A 12,038-nucleotide genomic window follows, 5' to 3' on the forward strand; every position below is an offset into this window, starting at 1 on the left:
TCCTTTGCAGGGATGGTTCTCGCTCGGTGTGGTCCCCAAGTCACTCCTGTTAGGTCTCCCAGGCCCTTTCCTGCTGCCCTCTCTCCTGGTCTAATCCTCTGGCCTGACCAAGCATGGCCTCCACAGTGGCTCCTTAAAGGGCAGCCCTGAGGCCACCACCCTGTGTTGGAAACCCTGGGTAGTACCACCACCAGCTCCTTAGCCCACCTGCTGTCCAACGTGCTCCCCTGCCGCTCCCCACGGACCTTGGTCCCCTCCGCTGTGCCATCAAAGGCCCTCGCCTTTCACATAGAAACCCAGACCTTCGGGCCGCAGAGCCCTGTTGGCGCTATTCCCTAAACCAGATGCTCCTTAACCACTCCCTGCGCAACCTCCCTCCCCACTGAAATTCTTTTGTCCTCTAAGACTGCCTTTCTCCTCCATTAAGGCTTTCCTGGGCTCCTGGCCAGTCATCCACTCTGTACACTGCGGGTTTTAAACACTATTGAGTGCTCACTAGTGAGTGCATGGTCCATTGTGAGACTCACCAGTGTCAGCTGGTATTTGGAACAGGAAAGAAGAGTGTAGGAAGATGCGACTACCAGGAGGAGCCGTGGCTCAGGCGAATATTTACTCCAACCATCCCTCCTCCCTCCCTCCCTCCCTCCACCCACCCACCACCCATCCATCATCCTTTCATCCCTGTCTCCCTCCCTTTGCCTCCATCACCCGTCCATCAGTCCATCCATTCATCCAACCAACCAACCAATATTTTGGGCGACTCACTTTATGCCTGGAATCCTGGTGGGTACTGGTGATATAGTGCTGAACAGGACAGACACGGCCCCCAGCATTTCAGAGCCATATTCTAGGAGGAAGATGGGCAATCTGCAAATAAATAAGTACCAATACTGAGAGCTAATGGTCGTATCTGTAGGGCCTACTATGTGCCAGACACTGTTCTGAGCCCTCATGTACATTAGCTCATTTAATCCTGTAGCTGCTGGATGGTATCATTTTCGTCCTTAGTTTGATAGAGAAGGAAACTGAGGCACAGAAAGGCTAAGTAATTCACCCAAGGACTTAACCCCAGCTAGTCTGGCCCTTCAGACTGTGTTAAGGACACTGGGGGGAAATAAACTAGGGGAGGGGGATACCCAGTCACTGCCTTGGGGCGACCAGGAAAGGCCTCTTAGAGAAGAGGCGTTTGAGCTGAGACCTGAAGGGTGAGCAGCAGCCCAGCAGGAGAAGAGCACTCCCTGCCCGCAGGTAGAACAGCGCGCTCAGTAGGCGACTCGGAGGGAAGAGCCTGGTGCATCCACGGAACAGAGAGGCCTGGGGCGTGGTGCGATGGGTGAAGAGGCACAGGAGCCAGGCCAGCCCGGACCAAGGGAGCTTCCCAGGGCAGGTGACGCAGCACTGGCTGCTGAAGGAGAAGAGGGTGGAGGGCAGCTGGAGCCGTGGAGGAGAGGCTGCCGGCAGAGGGTGTGTCGGATGCAAACCTGACAGAGTACCCGGGAGCCGGCATGGCTCTGTGTGCTGTGGGAGCCTGACTTCAAGCCTGGGAGGTACCCTAGACTGCTGTGAGGTCTTGGATAAGTCACTTACCTTCTCTGAGCTTGGGTCTCTGTTCCTGAACATCAAGGAGCACAGTCCTGGTGGTCAGTCCAGGCCCTGGGCCTTGGTCCCCTCCGCTGTGCAATCAAGGGAGAAAGCAGGCTGATTTCACAGAGGTCTTGTAGGCATTAAGAGATGGAAAGTAACTAGGACTGTGCCTGGCATGCAGTAGGCGCTAATTACAGTTAACTTCTCATTGGTGTTAGCCCTGCCCATCTGCTGTTACTCCAACATGAATACTGTGGTTACTTAGCATTCCTGGTTGTTCTTGCATTTCCACTTTTCTTACACTGTTGCCACCACCCCAAACAACCCATTCTCCCTCTGTCCAATGTGGCAAGTGCTATTTGTGCTCTGAGATCCAGCTTAAATGCTGCCTCCCCCAGGAAGCCTTTCCTGATTGCCACTAGGAGACCACTAAAGTGGGGCCCCATAGAAATTCTTTGTATTCCTCCCTTGTTTATGTCTAACAGAGCATGTGCACAGCCTGGTTCCCCAGGTCCCTCTCTTGTTCCTGTCATAGGGTTTTGTCTATGCGGGAGCTTGTGTACAAATGCTCGTCTCCCTGGCTGGGTGGTGAGATCTTTGAGGACAGAGCCCAGGTCTGAGATACCTTTTCACAGACTTTACTAAATGGAGAGAGGCAGGGAGGGATGAGAGGATCAGGGATAAAAGGATCTGTAAATTGACATTTTCTCTAGACATGAGGGATCGAACTCCTCAGTAAACCCCCAACCCAAAGAGGAATCGAAGGAGCTTCCTGCTTCTCAGCCTCTCTTGGAGCTGTCTGCCTCTCGGAATTCTTGGGGGAGCTGCAGGAACAAGGGAAGGTTGGAAACTGGCCAAAGTGACCAGGTCCCAGCAGGAGTAAGCGAGGCCTTTCCCTAGAGGACTTGAAACAAGAGGGAAGTGGGTTAGGAGACAGACTGTGCTTGTTATTTATTACCAGGTAGCAAATCACCCCAAAACTTAGTGGCTCCAAACAGCCATATCATTTGTTATTTCATTGTTTCTGCATGTCAGGCTTCAGACCCACAGAGTGACTTGGGTCTGCCCTGTGGTGTGTGCAGCCCTGCCGGAAGAGGGTTGGGGGCTGTGTCATCCGAAGGCTCAACTGGGGCTGGAGGATCTGTTGCCCAGATGGCGCACATATATGGCCACCAGGGCAGTTCCTCTCCTTGTGGGCCTCTCCCTGGGATGCTTGAGCATCCTCATATCATGGCAGCCGAATTCCCCCAGTTCTGCCAAATGAAGTCATCCAAAAGACCAAGCCAGAGCTGGCAAAGTCTCTCAGGACCTGGCTCTGGAAGTTGCATACCTATATTTGTGCTGTACTCTATTGATCATGCAAATTAGCTGAGAGTATGAGAGAGAAGTACCAAAGTGCAGAGGAAGGTGAAGGTCAATGGGGGCTTATCTTGGAGGCAGGCTACACAGTGACTAATGTCTGAAAGGAAAACAGGAGCTCAAGAAGCCCAGCAAGGGGACTCGACACTGAGTCCCTTCCCTGTTTTGCTGAACTCCTGCTCATTCTTCAAAACCCTGGGCAGGTTCCCTTGCCCCCTTTCCTTTTGTGCCTCTCATCCTCTGCCCCGCAAATTGAAATAAATATTCCTTCCTCTTCTATACCATGTATTCTCAACAGGGAATGACACTTTCCCCTAAGGGTGGAGAATAGGCTGGGAGCCTAAAGCCCTCCATGGAAGAGCCTCTCGTAGGGTGGACTTGACTGTGGGGCAGTGCAGGGTGTAGCATGTGCAGATTCTCCACCTCCACCTGCACAGAGTCACTGTGCATTTCTGACCGGCTCCAGCGTGACTCACTCCTGATCCTCTGCCGTACTAGTGTTGCTACCAACACTGGGCCAGATGATGGCTCTGGCTGGGTGTGCGCAGGGGCCTCAGGAGCCTGGGAACTGGACGGTGCTCTACAGACTGGAGTGCTCTGGGCATCTGGGAGCAGAATTGTGGGATCGACCTGGAAGAGCAGGCTTCTCCCAGCCTTGTGGAGCCAGGCAAGGGGGGCGGGGGAACAAAGATGTGGGTCCTGATGGGGGCAGGGTACCCTGGGAGCCTGGCTTTCTGCCTCCCTCCCACTCCCAGGGAACACAGCCAAACATGTTTTGAGCCAAACTCTGTGGACCTCCCAAGCCGCCTGTGCTCCCGATCTGGGAAGCCACCTTGCTTCCAGAGATGGTGGAGGGCTGGCAGGTGGGGACTGCAGCCACTTGAGGAATTTGATGAATCCCTTAACTTATTCAAAACCAGGCTCCGAAACCATTTCACAAATGGGAAAGTGTGTATGACTTATATAATTGAAAAGACGCTCTGACCACCCTTTGGAGGAACAATGCTCGTGGGACAGGAATAGGAACTGTGCCACAGAAATGGGAATTAGCAGCTACAGGGTAAAAACTCACCCTGGTGTTGGAACTGGTTAAATTTAACTTTTGCCTTTCTCTGGTGTCCTTGATCCGTGGTTGCTGAACAGGGAGGATGACACTGTCATTGTGACATGAGTCACCAAGCTCCTGGGAGCCTCAGTTCTCACACCTAAATGCAGGCACCTTCAGAGTCCTGGGTCTGACCCTCTCTTGTCTGCCCAGGGTGTGGGGCTCAGATCTAGCCTCACATAGGGAGTGACCCCCTGGGAGGTGACCCAGGGAGGGTTGGGGTGTGGATGTTGAAGATCTGAGTGTGTTGAGACTGGAGAGGAGAAGTGTTGGCCTGCAGAGCCACATGGCTGCCGCTGAGAGATTTTGCTGGTGCCCTGTGAGGTGGGTGGGGAGAAGCGGGAGCCATGGTGGAAGTTAGAGGGAAGCAGGGCCTTCACTCCCCGCCAGTGAGTCCTGCCACTGGAGGCGCCCACCATGGGACAGGCCATCTGGCTATGATAATGAGCTCCCTGAGCATTTTGGTTTCAGCCAAGCTGTCTCTTGGTGGCTCACTAACTGCATAAGATGAGTGGCTTATGAGGACTAGGGTTCTGCCCCTGTGAACAATGGAGGTCCCGGGACCCCACTCTGAGCAGATCCCTTCGGCCCCCTCATCACCTCGGTGCCAGTTCAGTGCCTGCAGCTCAGGTGACACAGATGCGCTTGGCTCCTGGCGACGTGTCAGCCCAGGTGCTTTCTGAGGCTCGTTCATCTCCCGGGCACCGGGGCTCTTTAGCACATGCTGCCCATGTGCAGAACGTGTGGGGAAGAGGCAGGAGGAGATGCCAGGGGCATGACGCTGGGGCACGTAGCCCGGCATCGCCAGGGCCAAGCCCACATCCACAGCATGACAGTGGGTGTCCATCCCTGGCCGCTGGCCCACTTCTTGTTCCTTTGTGCAGCTGGCCTCAGTGTAGGTGGCTCCCTTCTCTTGGTGGTCTCTCCACCCGGCAGGACCATGCCCATCCGTCATGGCACAGCTGGGATGTCCCTTCCTCTGGGAAGTCACTGACTGGGCCTCCTTCTCACATACCCTGTCCCAGGCAGTTGCTGCCCTGGAGCTGCCAGAGGTCAGATCCTCCTCTCCTTCACTCCTGACCATGGGCCTGGGCACAGGCCTGGGCTCCATGCAGAGCAGTGCTCGGGAGGTTTGCCGTTGGACAGCCAGCCCAGGACGCCTTGTGCTTCTCCCTCAAGAATGGAGGGCAGATCGTCCAATCCTGCCAGACCCACGAGGACCCACGGGCTCTCAGCTGTAGCCCCCCTTGTTAAAGGAACTCGGAGGGAGGCCTGAGATGGCCTTTGGCTTAGCTTCAGCCAGCACCTCCCAACTCTGGACCCACTTTGTTTTAATTTTGCTTTGCTTCCTTTGCAGTGGTTTTCAGACCCCCTCAGACCCCATCTTCAGAGATGGGAAGGTGGCTTGCTCCCAACCATACCTAGCACTCTTTGAGGGTGGTCCTACACACCTCCCACTGGCCCAGTCTGTCCTTCTGAAGCCTGGGGCTGGAGGAAAGCAGGAGGCCTTGGAGCAGAGTAGCTTCACAAGAGATGAGGGCAGAGCCCAGCGAAGGTAACAGACGTGCTGACGAGAAGGAGTTTGACACCTTTGGAGACCAGGCTGGAACTCCTGCCTCCCCAGGAGCAAGATGAGAGCAGCCCCGGCTTTCAGACAGAATGGTCCAGCTGCCAAGTATACAGTCCACTCCCTGGGGGCGAGAGGGGCTGCTGATAGGGAAAGACCAACTCAAGGCTGCATCCCACAGAGCCTGTCTTTAAAAGTGGCTGTAGCAGATCATGAAATTGCGGGTGTTTCTCCTGGCGCCCACCCAGGCCTGCCCTCGCAGCCCACCCTGCCTCTGGTCTGCCCTGGCACTCCCCCAGGAGCTTCCTGGGGAAGAACGCTCTGGCTTGTGTAATGGGGCCAATCTCCTTGGAGAAGCTCCTGCCAGGGAGCAGAGGCCAGGAAGACTTGGAACAAGAGAAGGAAGCTCTGTAGATGTGTCGGCAGCGCAGGCCCAGTACAGCTAGGACTTGATGTCTGGAAACTCGGAATCATGGTTGGTTTTGACATTTAAAAAAACAAATCAGTGAAAACCCCAAAGTCAGGCCCTTTGCTCTTGGCCAAATTTCAGCATCTCTCTCAACTGTCAGTCAATGCCACGTTGCTTCAGAGGAACAGGAATTTTATGATCTGACTTGATTTTCCCACATGATTATTTTGTTAAACTATAGGTTACCTGAGAAATCAAATACCACTTCTTACTTGGCAGGGGGTTGTAGAATGTGAGGTAGATGCCTAGGGTGGCAGGGCTGGTATGGTCTTAGCAGTCTTTGGGTCCTGAGTCTTCATTGCACATACTGGGAAACTGAGGCCCAGGCAGGGTGTAGGGGTAGGATCTCACCCAAGTTCTCACTGTCACAATAACACTGGGCCCTGGGCTTGCTGTCCAGAGCTTGGCAATAGATGCCATGGTTTTATTTAATCTCTCTTAGCCTCACTTTGCTTCTCTGTAAAATGGTACTAGCAAACATGACTTCTATGTTTATGCAGATGTTGTGTGTTTTTTTTTTTGGTGGTGGTTCATTGTTTTCTTTTTTCTTTTATTGATTTAAAAAAAATAAATGACAGTGGAATGCATTACAATTCTTATTACACATATACAGCACAATTTTTTTATATCTCTGGTTGTATATAAAGTATGTTGATACCAATTCGTGTCTTTATACATGTACTTTGGATAATGATGTCCATAACATTCCACCATCCTTGCTAATCCCCTGCCCCCTCCCTTTCCCTCCCACCCCTCTGCCCTATCTAGAGTTCATCTATTTCTCCTATGCTCCCCCTCCCTAACCCACTATGAATCAGTCTCCTTATATCAGAGAAAATATTTGGCATTTGGTTTTTTGGGATTAGCTAACTTCACTTAGCATTATCTTCTTTAACTCCATCCATTTACCTGCAAATGTCATGATTTTATTCTCTTTTATTGCTGAGTAAAATTCCATTGTGTATATATGCCACATTTTAAAAAATCCATTCATCCACTGAAGGGCATTTAGGTTGGTTCCACAGTTTAGCTATTGTGAATTGTGCTGCTATAAACATTGATGTGGCTGTGTCCTGTAGCATGCCGATTTTAAGTCCTATAGGTATAGACAGAGGAGAGGGACAGCTGGGTCAAATGGTGGTTCCATTCCCAATTTTCCAAGGACTCTCCATACTGCTTTCTATATTGGCTGCACCAATTTGCAGCCCCACCAGCAGTGTATGAGTGTGCCTTTTCCCCCACATCCTCACCAACACTTATTGTTTGTTTGTCTTCATAATAGCTGCCATTCTGAATGGAGTGAGATGATATCTTAGAGTAGTTTTGATTTGCATTCAGATGTTGTGTTTTGTGTGCTGTCTTTACTGGTGAGCAAAAGTGTTTGTAGAAACTGTGAAGCCCTGGCTGTTGCTGTGATGGCTAGGACTCCTGCTGGGAGCAGACCTCTGATGGGGGCTGTTGGAGTTGAAAAATCAGCCCCTGATTTTCATGGGCAACAAGGGTTGCTTACCCTGGTGCTGCAGACCCTGGAACTAAGGGGCTGGAGCAGGATGAGAGCTCTGTTAGCAATTTGCTCAAAGTATCCACGTCTGCCTCTCTGCCTCTGGAGTCAAAGTCCATCAGGCCGGAATGGAGCCACAGCCCACATGGCTCCACACCCTTGCCAGGGAGCATGCAGTGGTTTCCAGATGCATCTAGAAACCATTTAGGAGGGGAAGTGTGACTAGGCCCAGTTGGAGAACGCTGCTGTCTAAGAAAGAGAATGGAGGCCAGTGATCCAGGGCAGGTTGAAGCCGTTTCTTGGCGCTGGTCTCCAGAGGGGACATTTAGCTTGTTAATAATCTATGAGATGCCTCCACTTTCCGAATTCATTAAAATCAAAACAAAAACAGGAGGAGGAAAGGCAGCTATATTAAGGGCATCCTCCATGGCCAAGCAGACGGTGCAGGAGAGACCCCAGGGGCCTGGGGACTTGGGATGGTCCTTCCTGACTGTCTTGGATGCAGAGTGCAGTGAAGTCCTGATTTTAGAGCAAGCAGGGTGTCCTGCATGAGGAGGGGAAAGGCTGGCAGGTTTTTGTTTGGATGCAGTTGGTGGGAGAAAGGGGGAGATCTGTTTCATGACAAAGGTTTTCATGACAAAAGAGTGTGGGGTTGGCTGGAGGCAGGACCTGGAGTGGTTGTTGCAACAGAGGGGGTCACTTTGGTTGCGGTGAGACACAGGACTGAGGGGCAGCAGGCTAAGCCCCTGGCAAAGGTGGAGGAATAGGAACAGGAGTGTGTGGAGGCTCCGGGGGACGGTGCTGGCTTGTGCCTGGCTCTCCTATGCATTTGCCCCAAATCTTCAGCTCCAGGCACCCAGAATTCCTTGAGGCTGCTCAACTACCAGTGCTCTTCCAGGACTAAGCTTTCCCCCAGGGGGTCCCTGATGTCTGGCAGAACTCCCCTCCCCTTTCACCTGGGAAACTGAGGCCAGCCTGTAAGAGCCAGCCTCAAATTTTATTCCTTCAGTGGAAACTTCCTGATTTCTCCCAAGGGAGCTGCTACCTCCTCCAAGCTCCAAGTCTCAAGTGTACTGTGCCCTCTTCTCCAGTCCCACCTCTGCTCCGGAGTGTCCCCATTCCTGATTCAAGGTTCATTTTCCCGCTAGCTTGTGGCACCCTAGGGACAATGGCCATGTCTGATCAGTTGCTTCCTGCCTGGCCCTGCCTATGACCTGGTGCAGGACCCAGGACTGTGTATGAAGGACAGGGGAGAAAATTCACACTCCAGCTTTGCCTTGGCCTTGAGGACTCACTGTCCTTCATGATCAAAACCGCAGGCCTTCCACAGACAGGGTGGAGACATGTGGTTCCCACATCCAACCTGGCTTGCACAGGTCCCTGTAAAACCCACTGATTTTCAGGGGAAAGGGGTTCTCATTCATTCATTCTAACTCATGCTCATTTTATTCATGTATTCTCTGACTCAGCAAGTGTTTTACCTACTGTATACGCTCACAGGCTCTCCCAGACTTCTGCAATTCACCACCCAATACTGTTACCCCTAGAGAGAGACATGACATTTTGGTGCAGTAGCCAAAACAGAGAACTGCAATTCAAAAGCTCTGGATCTTTGCTTTTCTGCTGTCTGTCACTAGTAGAGCAGACCTGGGGCAAATTAGCAGCCCCCCATGGAGCCCACCGAATTCACGTGTGTGATGGGACTGATCAAGGCTGCCCTTCTTCTGGGGCTGTTGAGAGCATTAGCTAGCGGGAAGGTGGAGTGTGTGGAAGCCTTTTGCAGACCGTGATCCCTGCAGATGTAATATTAATGCTCGTGCAATCTGAGACACACACCAAGCCCTGATCAGGGAACTCCTTGGAGATTTATAGGTCTCTACTTGTCTCCAGTTTCAAAGTTGTGTGGATGAAATGAACTACCACAGACCATGAAGGTGGTTCAGAACAGTTCGGTGAAGATGGAGAACCTGCAGGAAAGGCCAAAGAAGCCCAAGGTAGCAGCGAGAGGGCTCTGGTGCTTTCCTGGTTGAGTTTTCACAGATACTGAGGCAGGTCACAGAAGAGCAGGATGCTATCAAGCACACAGAAGTTTCCAATCTATTTCTGCCGCAGACCCAACCCATATCTTTCCTGTTGATCCCGGGAAACATTCAATGCAAGGTTCTGACCCCCATTTTTAATTCAAGACCGTGGTATCTAAAGTAATATCAGTTCCCAATGGGTAACTCCAGTGGCCTTATTGTTTATGAGTCTTTCACCGCCAGCCACCCCAACCGCTTTCTGGAAGTATACGGGGCGTAAATAATTCATTCTAAATAAATAAATCACTTGTGCTACTTACGGTACAGTGGAGCTGCTGGTCATCGGCACAACCGCGGCCACGGCATTGCTTTGAGTCTGGAATTGCAGGTTCCATCTGGAAGGAGCAGGAGACAGAGTCAGAAAACTAACTCCCCTCCAGGGTCACAAACATGTAAAATGGGACCATACCAACCTAGTAAGCTCACAGGAGTAGAACGATAATGCAGAACCTAGTGCCAGATGCCTAGTAGGCACCCTGCATGCACTCCATATTATTGTGGAAACATTAGTTCTGTAATTGATGAGTGAAGGTTACCAGCCTCTTGAGGAAGATGGCCTGCAACAGACTTTCCTTAGAGCAGTGGTTCCCATCCTTTACTGGGACCTTGGTGACCTGTCAAAACCCACCAGGAATGATCAGCCATCCCCATCTGCCTGGGACTGGAAGTTTCCCAGGAGCTAGGGCTCTTGACTTTCAGTATTAAAGGCAGGAAAGTCCCAGTTAAACCGGGTCTAATTGGTCACCCTCCCAGTTCCGGCCATACCCTCAGGAGCCCAGGCCTCTGTGCTGCGTAGCACTCAGGGGCTTTGATGCAGCTGGTGATGAGAACCACTGCTTAGCAGGACAAACCCCCCTCGGGTGGCACCTGGGTGGCTCATGGAGAAGAGGCTGAGGAGATAAAGGCACCATGAGATGAGGTTGGTCTGGGCAATGCTTACCGAGGTAGGAATCACCAGGTGGGCCCTGGAAGTTCCAGTATCAGGGAGGTTTGGATACACTGGTCTGGAGATTCTCTAAACATGGGGGTCACCATGCAGCAGTAGTGACAGCAACAGCCCCCTGGGAGCAGTTTAGAGATGCAGAAGCCCAGGCCTCACCCTCAACCTGCTGGCCCCAAGTCTGAATTTTAGCAAGATCCTAGATGTTTCTGGCCGCTCCCAGGAGCCTCTCATCCAGGGTTACCGGGGGCCTCTGAAGGGAGGCCAGGGGTGTCTGTGCAGCATAGAGGTCCAGTGTGCAGACTCTGGAGTTAGTTTCAGGGACAACTGCTCAACCCCACTCCACTCCACCGAAGGAGTCACTTTTTTTTTTTTTTGGTACCAGGAATGGAACCCAGAGGCACTCAACCACTGAGCCACATCCCGAGCTCTTTTTTTATATTTTGTTTAGAGACAGGGTCTCACTGAGTTGCTTAGGGCCTTGCTAAGTTGCTAAGGCGGATCTTGAACTCGAGATCCTCCTGCCTCAGCCTCTAGAACAACTGGGGTTACAGACACGAAGCACTGTGCCCAGCCAGGATTCACTTTTGTCTTGAACCAAAAGGACCCTTGTCAGACCGTGGTGGGGAGTGTGTCCTGACAGGCTGACCTCGGAGGCTCTTCTAGCCAGTAAAGCCCCCACCACTTACTGGCCAGGGACACACAGAGGGCTGGTGACTCCAAATAAGGAAGAGTGGAAAGAAAGGGCCCCGGGCTCACAGGAGAAGACCTGACTTCTGATCCTGGCTCTGATGTCTCCTGGCCAGGTAGCCTTGTACCCACCGCTCCGTCCCCTGGAGCCTGGACATGTGCATCTGTAAGCGCTCTGCCCTCCTCCTGGGAAGATGCACAGTGAGCTGCTGGGCATGTGCTCCAGGGACAGAAGCCCAGCGTTCAGGTCATAGTGCAGCACTGACTGCCCCATCCTACGTTCTGTTTGATGAGGTGCTGTGCTCATTTGTGCAGGGGAGGCTGTGGTGGCCCAGAGAGGCCAACCTACCCATAACAGCAGGTGTATTTCCTGGCTTGGGTCAAACACACCGGCCTTCACATCCAGACTCTGGCCCTTCTTAGCTGCTGACCCCAGGCAGTTTACTTAGCCTCTCCCAGCCTCAGTTCCTCATCCATGACATGGCAGTGGCATCACGTATCCTGGAGATTGTCAGGAGGGTGGCCTGGGACGGTGGCCACGAGGTTGCCTGCGCCATGCACTGCTCTCCTTCTCCATCCCGGGCCTTCTCTGAAGCACAGAGGAACCCAGGTGGCCTCCTGATCTACCTCCCAGGTGGAGGTAGGGTGCTGGGGTCTGGTCAGCAGTGTGATCTTGGGGACATCGTCCCCTCTGGGCCTCCTGTTATAAAGGGAGAAGGCTAAGCCAGTTGATGAACCCTGA

At 52.5% G+C, this 12,038-nt stretch overlaps 1 protein-coding gene across 1 annotated transcript in view; it reads left to right on the plus strand.

Annotated features, from left to right (window-relative positions):
- Positions 1-12,038, plus strand: part of Gabbr2 (gamma-aminobutyric acid type B receptor subunit 2) — a 356,168-nt gene that overhangs the window by 114,813 nt on the left and 229,317 nt on the right. The gene's annotated exons all lie outside the window — the stretch shown is intronic.

The sequence above is a fragment of the Marmota monax genome, unplaced genomic scaffold, assembly GCF_021218885.2.
Source record: "Marmota monax isolate L192 unplaced genomic scaffold, Marmota_monax_Labrador192_F-V1.1 WCK01_AAM20220418_F8-fsc00069, whole genome shotgun sequence".
NCBI classification, from domain to species: Eukaryota; Metazoa; Chordata; class Mammalia; order Rodentia; family Sciuridae; genus Marmota; species Marmota monax.